Genomic DNA, 13852 nt, shown 5'->3' with positions numbered 1-13852 from the left:
TTTTGGTAACATATTATTAGTACTCCTGTCATTAACTGTGCAATTGCTTTAAAATAGACCTCAAAAGGTATTTAATAGCTAATGTAAAATTATGAGACTCTCTGACTCATTAAGATATGAAGAAAAGGAACAGTTCATTTGTTGGTATTCACGGAAACCATTTCCTCATTCCTCAATCAGGAACAAACATCCACCTGATTCTAAAAAAACCTTCTGAAAATATACCTCACCGTGATTGAAAATAGCATTTTGTGGCATTGACTTTATCTGTGAATAGACATTTTCCAATTTGAACTTTAATGAAATTCATGTACTTGAGAACAAATGGGTATTTGGTTTTTAAATTTAATTTTTGAATAGAGGATTATTTTTAATCCTTCAGGGCACCTGTTTGGTTATTTTGCCTGTAGATACCAACTAATTTACTTGTTGATGAGTATGATCAACTCAGTAATATTATGACATCATATTTGCCTTCACAGTCCAAAGAATATTCCACAGGCAAAAACATCTGGAAAGCATTAATAATTAGTAAAAAAATAAAAGCAAGTAGCTTAACAAAAGCAGCACCTCACTAATAAAGGGCTAGACCATCATCATCCCTTTCCTTTTCTGTACTCCCATGAAGGTGCTGAATGCATGGGAAATACCTATTCTTTCTTTTTCTGTCCCAGAAAAAGAACAGAACTGAACCTAACTGTATGTATCATATGAAGGAAGGCAATCCTGAGGTTGGCTCCACATGGAAATTTGAAACTCCAAAAAAGCTACGAAGGTAAGAAGGGACAGAGTTACCGTGTTTAACAGCCCTAGGAAAAGAAAACGATGAACAAACTGTTTCTTTCAACCTGAAAACATAATAAAGAAATATTTGGACTCACGAGAATCTTGCATTTCCATATCTTTTTAAATAGGAGACTCTGAGATGCACTCTTTTATGTGCAGCTGTGAGATTTGATACAGAACACAACGTTCTGTTATTTCAGAAATATGACTAAAAAGAGAGAGAAAAAGATATGTTTAAAACAAAACAAAAAACGCAGCCCAAAGCCATACAAAGGCAAATGTGTGTGAATGTGAGCATATTTTAACTTTTTCCTTATATTAGACTAGAGATGGCTGAGAGTCAGCTGCTCTGCTTGAGTGGGGCAGTGCCCTTACTCTTATATGTGATCCTGAGGTCACCTTTCCCTATAGGTAAAGGCAGGATCTTTCCACCAGGTTCTTTTTTCCTGCCTGTTAGGAGATTGTATAACACTCAGAAGCAGGAGGCTGGGGAATCAGAAAGATTAACAGTTCTGGAATCCATCAGGTCTAGATTGGACTCCTAACTCTACCTCCATTTCCTCACCATGTGACCTTGAGTCAGTCCCAATTGAGCCCCAATTTCCTTATATATCAAATGGGAATAATATCTTTCTTGCAGGAATTTTGTGAGAATTAAATGAGACAATGTATGAACTATTTCTGGTGGAATGATTTGATACCATATCTTGGCACCATGTCCTCAGTGTGAGTTATATTTGCTCATTGACTCATTCATTTTTTACTCATTCATTTGACAAATATGAATTGAGCCCCTGCTATGTGCTGGGTGCTGAATCTACAAAGGTAGGTTATATAGACCTTGTCCCTGCCCTTACTGAGTTATAGAATTATGGAAATAAGTGACAAACAGGGGAACAGTAATCACAAGACAGTGAGATGTACTAGGTTCCAAGTAATTTGTAAGCAGTAGGGTACTGGAGCTTGAGAAAAATTTACTTTGGGAAGATTGAAGGTAATACTTATAATTTTATTCTCATTTATTTATAGTCCATTGTGCTTTTTTTTCTCCTCAAAGGAAGTGGACATGGAAATAATATGCAAGAATATATTTCCCCAGGAACACCATATGCTGACCTAACATAATTAGTGCTAAGTGAACAGTAATTATGATGATGAAGAAGAGGAAGAAAGAAAGAAAGGAAGGAAGAAAGAAAAAGGAAAGGAAGGAAGGAAGGAAGAAAAAGAAAAAGAAAAGAAAGAAAGAAAGAAAGAAAGAAAGAAAGAAAGAAAGAAAGAAAGAAAGAAAGAAAGAGAAAGAAAGAAAAAGAAGGAAAGGAAGGAAGGAAGGAAGAAAAAAAGAAAGAAAGAAAGCCTTGAAATACTACTACTAACAATGAAATCCTGGCAGTGTTTTATTGAGACTGTATGTTATAAAAGTCAATTACAGGACATTCCAAATGTTCTGTGTTCTTCTGGTCTGTAAACCCTACACAAAACAGGGTTTTATGCTTCCTCAAAAGTATTATTGTTGGCATTTAAATGAAACTTTGGAAATAGAACCAATATTAAGAAAATGTATTGTTCTCATATAAATACTTTATAAGGATGAACACATGCATTTTGGGACCTTAGGAAAGGACTTCTAGGCTCTCAGCATACTTGTCTGATAGGGGCAGACTGGGTGACACTGCTGGACTTCCTGCTTGCGGCTCCATCTTGGGGCATTTTGTGCATCACTGTCCTCCAGTTTGTGGCAAACTGGCAGGGGAAACACTAAGGCTTCCTGAGAGTACCCATCTGGCCTGGCTTGAACACCACCCACTGCCCTTAAGTTCCCTTCATTCATATGGCATGGAAAACATGCTGATACCAGCTCCATTATTGAAGGAGCCCTCCACAGCTGTGAAAAAATAAACTGCTAGAGTTTTCTCAAGAAAATTTAAGTCATGGAAGCTCCAGGCTAAAGGAGGCAGGAGAATAATCCACATCCTTTAAGAAGATACAAGTAGGAAGGACCCACCATGTAAATTCTTGAGTTCTTTGCTAAATTGTCTTTCCACTACCATATTGTTCCCAAAAAGATGAGATGGGCTCCTTTGGCACAGATAATAGTGTACACAGTAATTTTTCTGGAATTCACAGAGACTAACTATAAAAGCATTCTTTTCTATTGCCCTTTCTTTTGTGGACTGATAATATTTCACCATTTGACAGAGATCACTGCAAATATCTATGTTTTTAGGAAGAGTGGATAATGTTCTAGATGTAATTTTATGCTAGGTCATATTTTCAGGCTTTTTCTACCATTTAGACATGAGAAGTTGAGATATGTGCCTAGGTTATGTGTGTGTGTGTGTGTGTGTGTGTGTGTGTGTGTGCGTGCGCGCGCGCATGTGTACTGCTATTTAAAATAACTTTTTATTGTGGAAAATTTCAAACTTCTATAAAAGTTGGGAGAATTGTATAATAAACTCCCATGTACCAATCATCTAGAGTCAATAATTAACTACTCATGAACAGTAAATTTTTATCTATACTCCTATTTCCCCATTCCATTTATTTTGAAGCAAGTCCTGAAGATCACGTGATTTCATTAATAAATATTAAGTATGTATTTCTAAAAGATAAGGAATCTTTTTGTTTTTATTATAACTATAATACCATTGTTAAAGAATTAGCAGTAATTCTTTAATATCATAAAATATCCATATCCAAAAAGTATTTAAATTTCCATTGTCTTATCTGTCATAATTTTTGACTGTTCATTTTTTTTTTTTTTTAATCAGGATCCAAGTCAGGTCTTCACAATGTAATTGGTTGACATGTCTTTCCATTTCTTTTCCCCTTCTGGTTTATTTGTAGAAGAAACTGGCCTTTTTGTCCTGTAAGGTTTCTCACACTATGGGTTGTGCTGATTGCATCCTGACAGTGTCAACTAATGGATTTCTCCATCTTTCGTAGTTTTGCAAGTTGCTAGTTGCACACACAGGCTTGATCCAATTCAGGTTAGATCTTACTTTTTTGACATGACTACTTCATAAGCAATGTTGTGCTTTTTCATCAGGAGGCACAAAATATTGAGTTAACTCTCTTTTTGTGATGTCAGGAGCCACTGATGCTCAATTAATGAACCGTTAATTCATTACAACTTGCAAAATTGTGGTATTCTAATTTTATGATTTCTTCTTTACATATTTGCTGAAGTATTTTCATAAAGCAAAACTTCTTTTTATTTACCACACTGATAGTTCAGTTCACATAGGAAAAGCTTGAATTTTTGCCTTAATTTACCAATGGTGACCAAGTTAAAATTTTTTATTAGAATTATTAAATCTTCATGGATTTAAAATATTTGTTATTAAAGTTCTTGCAGTTTGTATAATTATTAATGCTCAAATTATCCCCCCTTTTTTTGTGAAGAGAAGCAGAAGCCTCTTCATGTTGGCTCTCGAGGCCTGCTGATATGACCCTTGTAGTCTGTGATAGTTTCCTTGTTATTTAGTATATAGCAAGGAAACTTGTTTCCTGCTCCAGTCCTTTGAGTCCTTTGAGAATGGTACTTAGAGACCATAATCTGGATCTAGGAATACTAATATGTGTGTCTGTGTGTGTGTGTACATGTGTATACACACATTATATATATTCTAAGAAATATATATTTTTGAAAAGGAAAAATACATTGTGAGTTCCACTGATTCTCCCAGTTCAAATTTAGGAACACTGGTTTTTTTTTTAAAAATTGAATTCATTCTCTTATATCTGTAATTTCTTTCTTTTATGCTGAGAATCCTGGTGCTCAAGGTCATCAGGAATGATTGAATTAGAAATACTACATATTTTTTCATTTGTTTTATTCCACAATATTGATATAACTGTCTTAGATTAGTGATACCAATACTACCACCGTAATATGATCACCTGAAACTATTAAACATTTCGTTTTGCAAATTTTTTTTGTCCTAAGGTATATCTCACTAGGGATATCAGCCAAATGATTATGTTTTAAAGTCACTCAAAATAGTATTCTCTGTGTGGTTTTGCCAATAACTGGATAAAGAATTACATTTACTTTATGTTTCATTTTTGAAATGGCTTAGAAAATTGTTTTGTAATTAATAAAAACTATTCACATGGTTCCAAGTCAAATATCCTAAACAAGAAGGTTTTAAAGAAGTTTACTTTCTGTTCCTGAACCTTCCCCATTCTTCTGTTTCTTTTTTGATATAAGATAATATATATACATATATATATATATACATATATTCACATTCCTCCCTTTTGTATTTTCCTTCTTTTAAAACAAATAGTTGTATGCACTATACAATTTTTCCCACCTTACCTTTTTCATATAAGAATATGTCTTTCCCTATGTGAGCTACTTTATTTGCTTCTTCTATTTTTAAGTGTATTTTTTGGCATTTAGGAAGACTTATCTTTTTATTCTAATATTTGCCTTTATATGAACAGTTAGAAAAATGCCAATAGTCAACCAAGATGGCAATATATGAAGCTCTTATCCTCCATCAACACACCAAAGGTACAGCTATAGATGAAACAATTACCTCTAAAAGAAATCCAAAAACGAGCTGAATGTCTACTACACATTAGGTAAATGAGAACACACCCACATTGAAATGGGTAGGAAAGGCTGAGACAACACTCTCACCACAATAAAAAACACTGAGCTTAAACTATATGTTAGACCAGATGAACCTAACTAACAGACACATACAGAACATTCTATCCAATAGCATTTGAATAAGCATTCTTCCCAAGTGCTCATGAAACATTTTGCAATGTAGATCATATGTCAGACCACAAAACAAGTCTTCATAAATTTAAGAAAACTGAAATCATATCAAGCATCTTTTCTGATGACAGTGGCATGAACCTAGAAATCAATTACAAAAACAAAACTGGAAAATTCACAAATATGTGGAAATTAAACAACATGTTCCTGAACAACCAATGGGCCAAAGAAGAAACCAAAAGAGAAATACAAAATCTTGACATGAACGAAAATGAAAGCACAACATACAAAATTTATGGGATACAGCAAAAGCAGTTCTTAGAGGGAAGTTTGTAGCATTAACCTCCTACATTAAGAAAGGAAAAAGATCACAAATAAATTACCCAGTTTTACACCTCATGGAACTCTCAGATTCTTCCGAGAATCTAAGAAGAATTCTGAGAATCTAAGAAGAATCTAAGATGGAGAAACTAAGTTGAAAGTTAATAGAAGAAAAGAAATAACAAAGATCAGAGTGGAAAGAAATGAAATAGAAACTCAAAAGACAATGGAAGAACCAATGAATCTAAGAGCTGTTTTTTTAAAAGATAAACAAAATCAACAAAACTTTAGCTAGATTTACCAAGAAAAAAAAAAAGAGAACACTCAAATAAATGAAATTATAAATGAAAGAGGAGACACCAAGAGGAGACTGATAGCACACAGACACAAAGGATCATATGATACTACTATGAGTATATGCCAACAAATTGGACAACCTAGAAGAAATGGGTAAATTCCTGGAAACATACAACCTACCAAGACTGAATCTTGAATAAACAGAAAAATCTGAACAGAGCAATCACTAGTAAGGGAATCAAATATGTGAGGTGATCGATGTGTTAATCAACTCAATGGGGGGAATTCTTTCACAATGTATATATATCAAATCATTTTAAAAACCTTATGGTTATATGTATCAATTATACCTCAATAAAGCTGAAAAAAAAACCCATTCATTCTTCGGGTATGTAAACATTAAATATGTAATTAGATAAAAGAAGAAAGAGGAAGAAGAGGAAGAGAAAAGGTGGTATTATACCAATAACCTGTGCTTTACTGATGACTTTAAACTTTGTTCAGATAAATTTATCAGTTCTCAGAAGAGTAATAAAGCAGTGGCTTTAGGATCGTTAGTACTTATAATGAGATTTCTTCCTTTAAGCAAATCCCTTATTTTAGAAGAAAAGTAAAACGTTAAATCTTAGGAATCATTATGCAATAACTCAGAGAGCAGTAAAATTTTACAGGAGTTGGTCCAAGTCCAGTGACTTTCTGGTTTGTGAAAAGTTCAGCGAAAATTGAGTAAATGGCTCACGTAATGGGAAGTTTAAGTAATAAAAAGGGAGAGATGGAGAGATGAAGATATTCTCCCACCATGGACGTAGTACAGTTTTTGGTGATTGTTGCTGTAGATTATAGTCTTATGTTCATTATAGGCACCAGCAGAATATCGTAATTATAAGGATGCACTTTTGGTATAAAAAAATTAAAAAATCCATGATCGGAGGGCTTTGGGGTTTAAAAAGAGCTAAGGAGTTATTATGATACATACGGTTTTCTAATTATTCTCATCTTTGCTCTCTTGGTGCTTAGGAAGAAAATCTCAAGTAGAGTAGTGTGAACTACCATGTGTTAGGTTCTTACCAGGCAGCTAAGAGCTAGGCCTGCCACATACATGTGTCTTATTTAGTCTTCCCACTTATGAGAGATATAGGTGAGGAAAGTGATGCATAAAGAAGTTTGTTTATGGCTCCAGAGCTAGTAAATTGTGGAGTCTGGGCTTGAATCAGAGCAGTCTGATTCTTGACCTGTGCTTTTAGCCACTGTGAATACGTTCAGAAAACCACACAGTTTACAGTGGGAGGTAAAGCTTTTAAAGGGCTTCTATTCCTGTTCAAGGTAAGTTCCACTTAGGTAGCCGGGTGGTGCATACACAATGTAGAAAATACAGTTCTTCCCTGAAGATAGAACAGTCCCTATGGGGTTGATATTCAGCAGAGAAATCAACTATTGCTCAGATGGCTCAGTTCAGCAAGCTCCTCTAAGGGCCATACAATGTAGCAGGCTTCAGGGACTTAAAAAAATGAATGAGACACAGTTTCAGCTCATGGACTCAGTGGAGGGGCAGGTTACAGAAACAGATGTATATAAAACAAAGTAGAAGCTCAATTCTAGAGAACTGCCAAGGAAATCTTCAAGCTGAGTCTGAGGAAGGTGAGTAGGGGGATGATGAGTGGTGGGAGGTCTTTAAGAGTAACCCACTCCTCTTGGTTTGCCTAAGACTTTCCCTCTTTTAGTTCTGAAGGTCCCAATTTCAGGAAATGTCTCAGTCCTGGGCAAACTGAAGTGGCTGGTCACATAGGTTTCTGCTGGTTTGGAGCATTCATGATTTCCCATTAGGGAACTAGTGAGTCCGTAGTCAATCCTACTAGGAAAATCAACGTTTATGATCATCACCCTAAAAATGATGGTTTAATTTCCTGTGGGCAAGATTTTACTTAAGTGAGCTTGATTTGTTGCCTTATTCAAACTGTAAGTTCAGTGAGTCCATTTTGTTTTCTTATCTGGTAGGAACCTATGCAGGCATCCAAGACTTTTACAAAGCCCAAGAGGCAGAGGCAATGTCCTGGTACCAGGTACACACAGACTACTTGCAAGAGGGCATATTATTTAATGAATAAGGAACTGGGTTAAAGAGGTTCTGAGTTCAAAAGTCACCTGGCAGGGTTTCAACAAAACATCACTGCTAGAACAGTCTTGGGTGTGCAATAACATACTACATCATTAGGGTTGCCAAGTTTAATGTACCCATTTACAGCTCATAGTGCTTGGGGCTTGTCATGTGCTTCACCAAGGGCACTCTTTTATTATTTTGACCTTCCGGTGTTATTTTACTGTTTTATGACAAGGCTTGTCTATCATATCACCACTGTAAAGCTGTCTGGAAACTTGAAGCATTGCCTTTTAAGGTATTCTATCCCATATGATTAAAATTTTATTTTTCTTACTTCCTTTCTCTTTCTTCTCTCCCTTGAGACTCCTTCTCATTCCAAATTTCCCCCTTTCCCTTCTCTTTTCTTTTCCTCGCATCTTATTTTCTACCCCTCTCTTCTCTCTTTTGCTTCCCTTTCCCTCCTTACTCCATTCTTCCTCTTTCTTTTTTAATTGTTTCCTGCCCATCCTCTTTGACAGAACAGGGGATTTTGATTCTCTTCAGATGCAGGACTCATTCACTCTCATGTGCTTCTTATCAAAGACTTAACTTGAAATGAACTGCTGAGAACATAACTAGAGTTTTGTTTTTATTGATGTAGCAAGAAGTCTTCCTAAATATCTGGCAGCATAGGAGGTAGATGAAAAGGGAGTTATTGGCCAGGAAGGAATGACAGATATGCCTCTTTGCTTTTCTAAGGAATGTATGGTTCTGATTTTCTAGTCCCTGGGTGCATCCTGTAGGACCTTTAAGTTCTAATATTGGGGAAAATAAATAACATGAGCTCTTTTGTATTAGAGTAAAAAGAAATAAGAAAGAAAGAAAGAAAGAAAGAAAGAAAGAAAGAAAGAAAGAAAGAAAGAAAGAAAGAAAGAAAGAAAGAAAGAAAGAAAGAGCCAGATGCTGAGGGGAAATGAAAGTGGGTTTTTGTTTGTTTGTTTGTTTTGAGGGTGGGAGAGTTGGGGAGAGAAAGGAATACAAATGAGCAAAGCTGAGGAACTGGGACAATTCTTATACTTGAGACCCATCCCTAAGTTAATTCTGAAATTGCCGTGGTTCCAGAAGTGTTAGGGCCACTGACCCAGGAATAGGGCTGCATTGAGGATCCTCTCATGAATGCCCTAGAGCAATCAGATTTAAAAAAACCATCCCAGTGCCCTATCTTGGAGACCTACTAGAGGGTCCAGTTGCCCCAACATAACACGAGACACCTTGGCTGACCTGTTTCTAGAAGGTTCCTATGAATCATTTTGCTACTTCATGAAGACAAACTCTAGCAACACCCCAGAGAGAGCACTTCATGACAATTAGACACCCAAAGGGCTATAGAAGGTGCTTGTTTACCTGTAAACTGGGGACACAAAAGGAGCACTATCATGTATCTTGAGAGAGTCCTGGAAGAGGGAGCATGGCTTCCTCTTTTATAGATGTAAAACTCACAAGAATGAGACAAATGAGCCTTTACACAGATTGTCTATGTTAGTAGTATATGGGAGACTGGAACCTAGTCATGAAGAGCTGAAATTTCAGCTCTCTTGTCTTCCAGAAGCCACTTACTTTGTCTGTAAAGTTGGTAATTAACTGAAACTCTCTAGTCTTCAATTGATTTTCATGTGTGGCATGATCTTTGTGAGTCTCTTACAGTAATCCTTTCACTATATTATTTAGGGGGTTGATATATTTCTAGGAAGGAGAAAGAGTCTTTAAAACAAAAACTATGTTGAATTTTAATCTATTTGACTTTTTAGACAAATCTCACTTAAACCTCTCACCTCATATATGGCTCTGACCAACCCTTAGGCTCCGAACTGGTTGAGCTGAGATGATTTGTCCTGCAGATAATGCCTAAAACTTGGGGGAGGAAGTCTGAGCAAGAAGAGCTTTCCTCTATTCACCATGTCATGTGAGCCATGATACTTCGTTACCTTCACACTCTGGTTAACCTTGCAAAAAATATACTGCTTAACCTGTTTAACCAGGCAGGCCTCCAGGAAGTGACTTTCTTCCTTTTCTTCTCCGTCTTCTTCTCCTTCTTCTTCTTCCGCTTTAAACCATAGATTCTTGACTAAATTTTAAAAGAAGAAAATCAGTTCCTTGCCAAGGGATTTTATGACTGTGTTACTAGCCAATAAACCAAGTAACTATGAAAAAGAGTTAATCCACAACCTTACTGAGAGAGCAATGGAATGTCCAGTCAGCATACAGTCATTATTTTATACTCACAGTTTTAACTCTAGCAAAAATGAAGAGTTTTCTCTTCTGCCATAGGAACACTGTTACATTTTATTTTATTTCTCTGTAGGATACCTGAGAAAAAGGCCACCTCAACCTAGAGGACATTTAAAATAAGCACTTTGAATAAGTAGAACATCTCTTTATAAGATTATATATCTCACCTTTTAGAAAATAGCTACACACAAAATGTTGGGAGGCTCTAATATTGAAATGTTCGTTTAGGAATGAAGAAAATCATAGACAGTAGAGAAAAAGAAAAGCTTTTTTTTTTCTTTAATAAATTCTACTAGAGACATAAATCTCATGTTTGTGATGTGGTAGTTAGACCTCAGTTCTGTGTTTTGGTTTATTAGAGATATGAAAAGTAGCAATGATAAAATAAGATATATTAGAATTAGGAATAATGGAAGCATACTGACTATAATGTAAACCTTAAATATAAATCGGCAAAGAATGCTTACTTTTCTGAGTGACAGTAAAAGGCATACTGGGCAAAGAAGATATTTAAAAAAAAACATGATTCTGATTTCTTTCAACTAATTTCTGTGATGTCCTTTTGAGTATTGTGTACAAATTCCTTTAATTTGTATCTGTTTCAGGTATGAAACTAGAAACAAATGTCATCTCACTTACAGGAGAAGAAATGAATAAAACATTGGAATGCCTCCCTTTATTTCACCCGTGGAGACATTTTCTTCCCGAGAACATGTAATATCCGACTTAAAAAGAGACAAACACCAAATCAGGGTTTGGGTCTGAGATCCTATGGAAATAGTATGGTAACACAAGTTTTCATTGAAATACCTAATCCAAATATTTAAAAATTCAAATAGTTATTAAAATTTTTCTTTTAGGTAGTTTATTCAGAAACAACACAAATTAAAAATATAAACATGCTGTTAAAAGAACTTCAAAAATATTGAAGATTCACTCATTTTAAAAGATCTAATAGAATTTTTTGCTTATAAGTTATTGACATTCTATGTATCAAATATTATATAAAGAGCAAAGGTTATACTAAGGAAGGCTAAATAATGATTAAAAATTTAGAAATGTTTTCTTAAAGGATCTAATTAAAATTAGTTTTTCAAGAGATACAAATTCTAAAAACATAGGAAAGAGTAGGTAAATTACAGTGTTTGAGATTTTTTATCCTTTCTTCCTTGTTTTTCAGCACTGGACAGCATAAGGACCCTAACCTCATGCAGGGAAACAGGAATACCATTCTTTTCAAGGCTTGGAGACTTCTGAAAATGCTTTGAGTGATACCAATTCTGTTTATGCATATATACGAAAAATGGAAATTAAGCTAATTCAGTGGCATCTCAACCATGTTGCAATATGTATCAAAATATCTTGTAAAATACTCAAAGGGGGTTTATGATGGGGGTAAAAAGTCTTTATAGTGACAATATAGAGATAAACAGAAGTAATTTGGAAAAGGCACACCAAACCAGGTACAAAAAAAAAAAAAAAAAGGATGTGGTTTTATGACTCTACAAAAGTTCATTATACTTTATACTCCTTGAGGAAAATGAAAATTCAGTAATGGCTTTGATGAAGGGGGTGAGGCATTTAAATGGAGAAAGATGGAATGGCTTAAGTCTTCTTTCTCCCTCCCTCCCCACCCTTTCCTACTTCCCACCCTTCCTCCTTTCTTTCCTTTCTCCCTTCCTGCCAGCCTCCCTTTTTTCCTTTATTTATTTTTCAACAGGTATTTGTCAAGCATCTACAACACGTTATGCATCGTGTTAGGTCGGCTGTGGATGACGGTGGCTGCTGGGTAGGATGTGTGCAAAGGCAAAGAGGACGGCGTTCTGGAAAAGTAGACTGGGTTTATGCTGCCCAGGGCGCTGTCAAATTAAATTATGATAATAGCTAATATTCATTTAGAAAATCATAGCTCTTCTAAATATTTTGCATATTTTCACTTAATTAATCTTATTAACCAACTTTTATTCCATCCATTTTATAGATTAGGAAACTGAGCCGCCAGAGAGTTGAAATAAGTTGCCTGTGGTCACACAGAGGTGCGTGGCAGCGCTAGAATTTGAATTTAGGCAGTCTGGTTTTACAGTGTGTGCTTTTAAGCACGATGCTATCCTGTGAATTGATTTCTGCTTTTTTTTCTTTTTCAGGCAAACAGGACCCATTTTGCTCTTAGTTTTATTACATCAGTTCCTCACCTCTAAAGTAAGGGTAATAATAAAAATACCTACTTCACAGAGTTGTAGTGAGGATTAAGTAAGATAATATATGGGATGTTGTTTTGAAAAGTTATACTGTGTCACTGTGGCATTACTGATAGAACATTCTAGTAGTAAATATAAAACAAGTATTCAAGTAAATAAAAGCATGAGTAGTTATTATATACCAATGAGCATAACCCTTACTGACATTATCAGCCAAGTACCAGCCTTGATTAAATGAATGAAAACAAAATTAGAGAAGGAAGAGCGAATTTCAGGGAGAGGGGACAATGGTGGCCATGATGGTGATGCTGCTAAAGAAACTACGACCCACATAGCAGATATTGTGAAGTTGCCTATTCTGACAAAGGGCACTTAAGTGGATTCTAAACAAGGTCACTGCCCTCATGTACTTGCAGTCTACAATCATTAAGATTTATACCACACTTCATGGCTCATTAAAGGCTCCTAAAACCTCTGTTTCTTTGATCCTGTCATCCCTTGAAAAACCTGCAGGAGAGGTTAAATTATTCCTGTTTTCTAGGTCAGGAGGTTGAGGTTCAGAGAGCTTAGTTAATTCTCCAATATTGCATGAGTAGAATGTATTCGGGTCAGGACACAAACCTAGATCTCTTGCTGTCCAGAACACACTACTACAACACCAGGCTGCCTCATGTCATAATAATTATAATTATATATAATAATCACTGTATGGGGCACTTTGTTCTAGGGCTTCACCTAGATTAGCTCATTCAACACATCACAAAAGACCCCTGCAGGATATATCCTATATGGCTTCTGTGAGATACCAGGCTGTGCACTAAGGTAAGGTGATGTCTTCTGACACATATTGGTAGATTTCCTTAGCCTGGTATTGCCTCTGTGGGGACATTCAATTCTATGATTAAGGAGTCTGCACACTGGAGATGAGCAGCAAAGTCTCTCTGAGCTGGTCTGATAGTTACAGCGGGAGAAAATGTTGCTTCTCTCTAACGGAGCAGAAAGCTTCGCACCGTCTCCAGGCTGGAATCCTCTTCTGAAACCCACAGCTCTGTGCTCCTTCTATAGCAGTAGCAGCCTGTCTAGATTCCTACAGGACGAATCTCATGACTAAGTCTAGGCTGCCTCTTTCACAGGCATGATGTGAGAAAGCTA

This window comes from Callorhinus ursinus, unplaced genomic scaffold (genome assembly GCF_003265705.2).
Source record: "Callorhinus ursinus isolate GAN/ISIS: 27379988/994484 unplaced genomic scaffold, GSC_fseal_2.0 scaffold14, whole genome shotgun sequence".
Classification (NCBI taxonomy): Eukaryota; Metazoa; Chordata; class Mammalia; order Carnivora; family Otariidae; genus Callorhinus; species Callorhinus ursinus.
Note: the sequence above shows the minus strand (reverse complement) of the source record.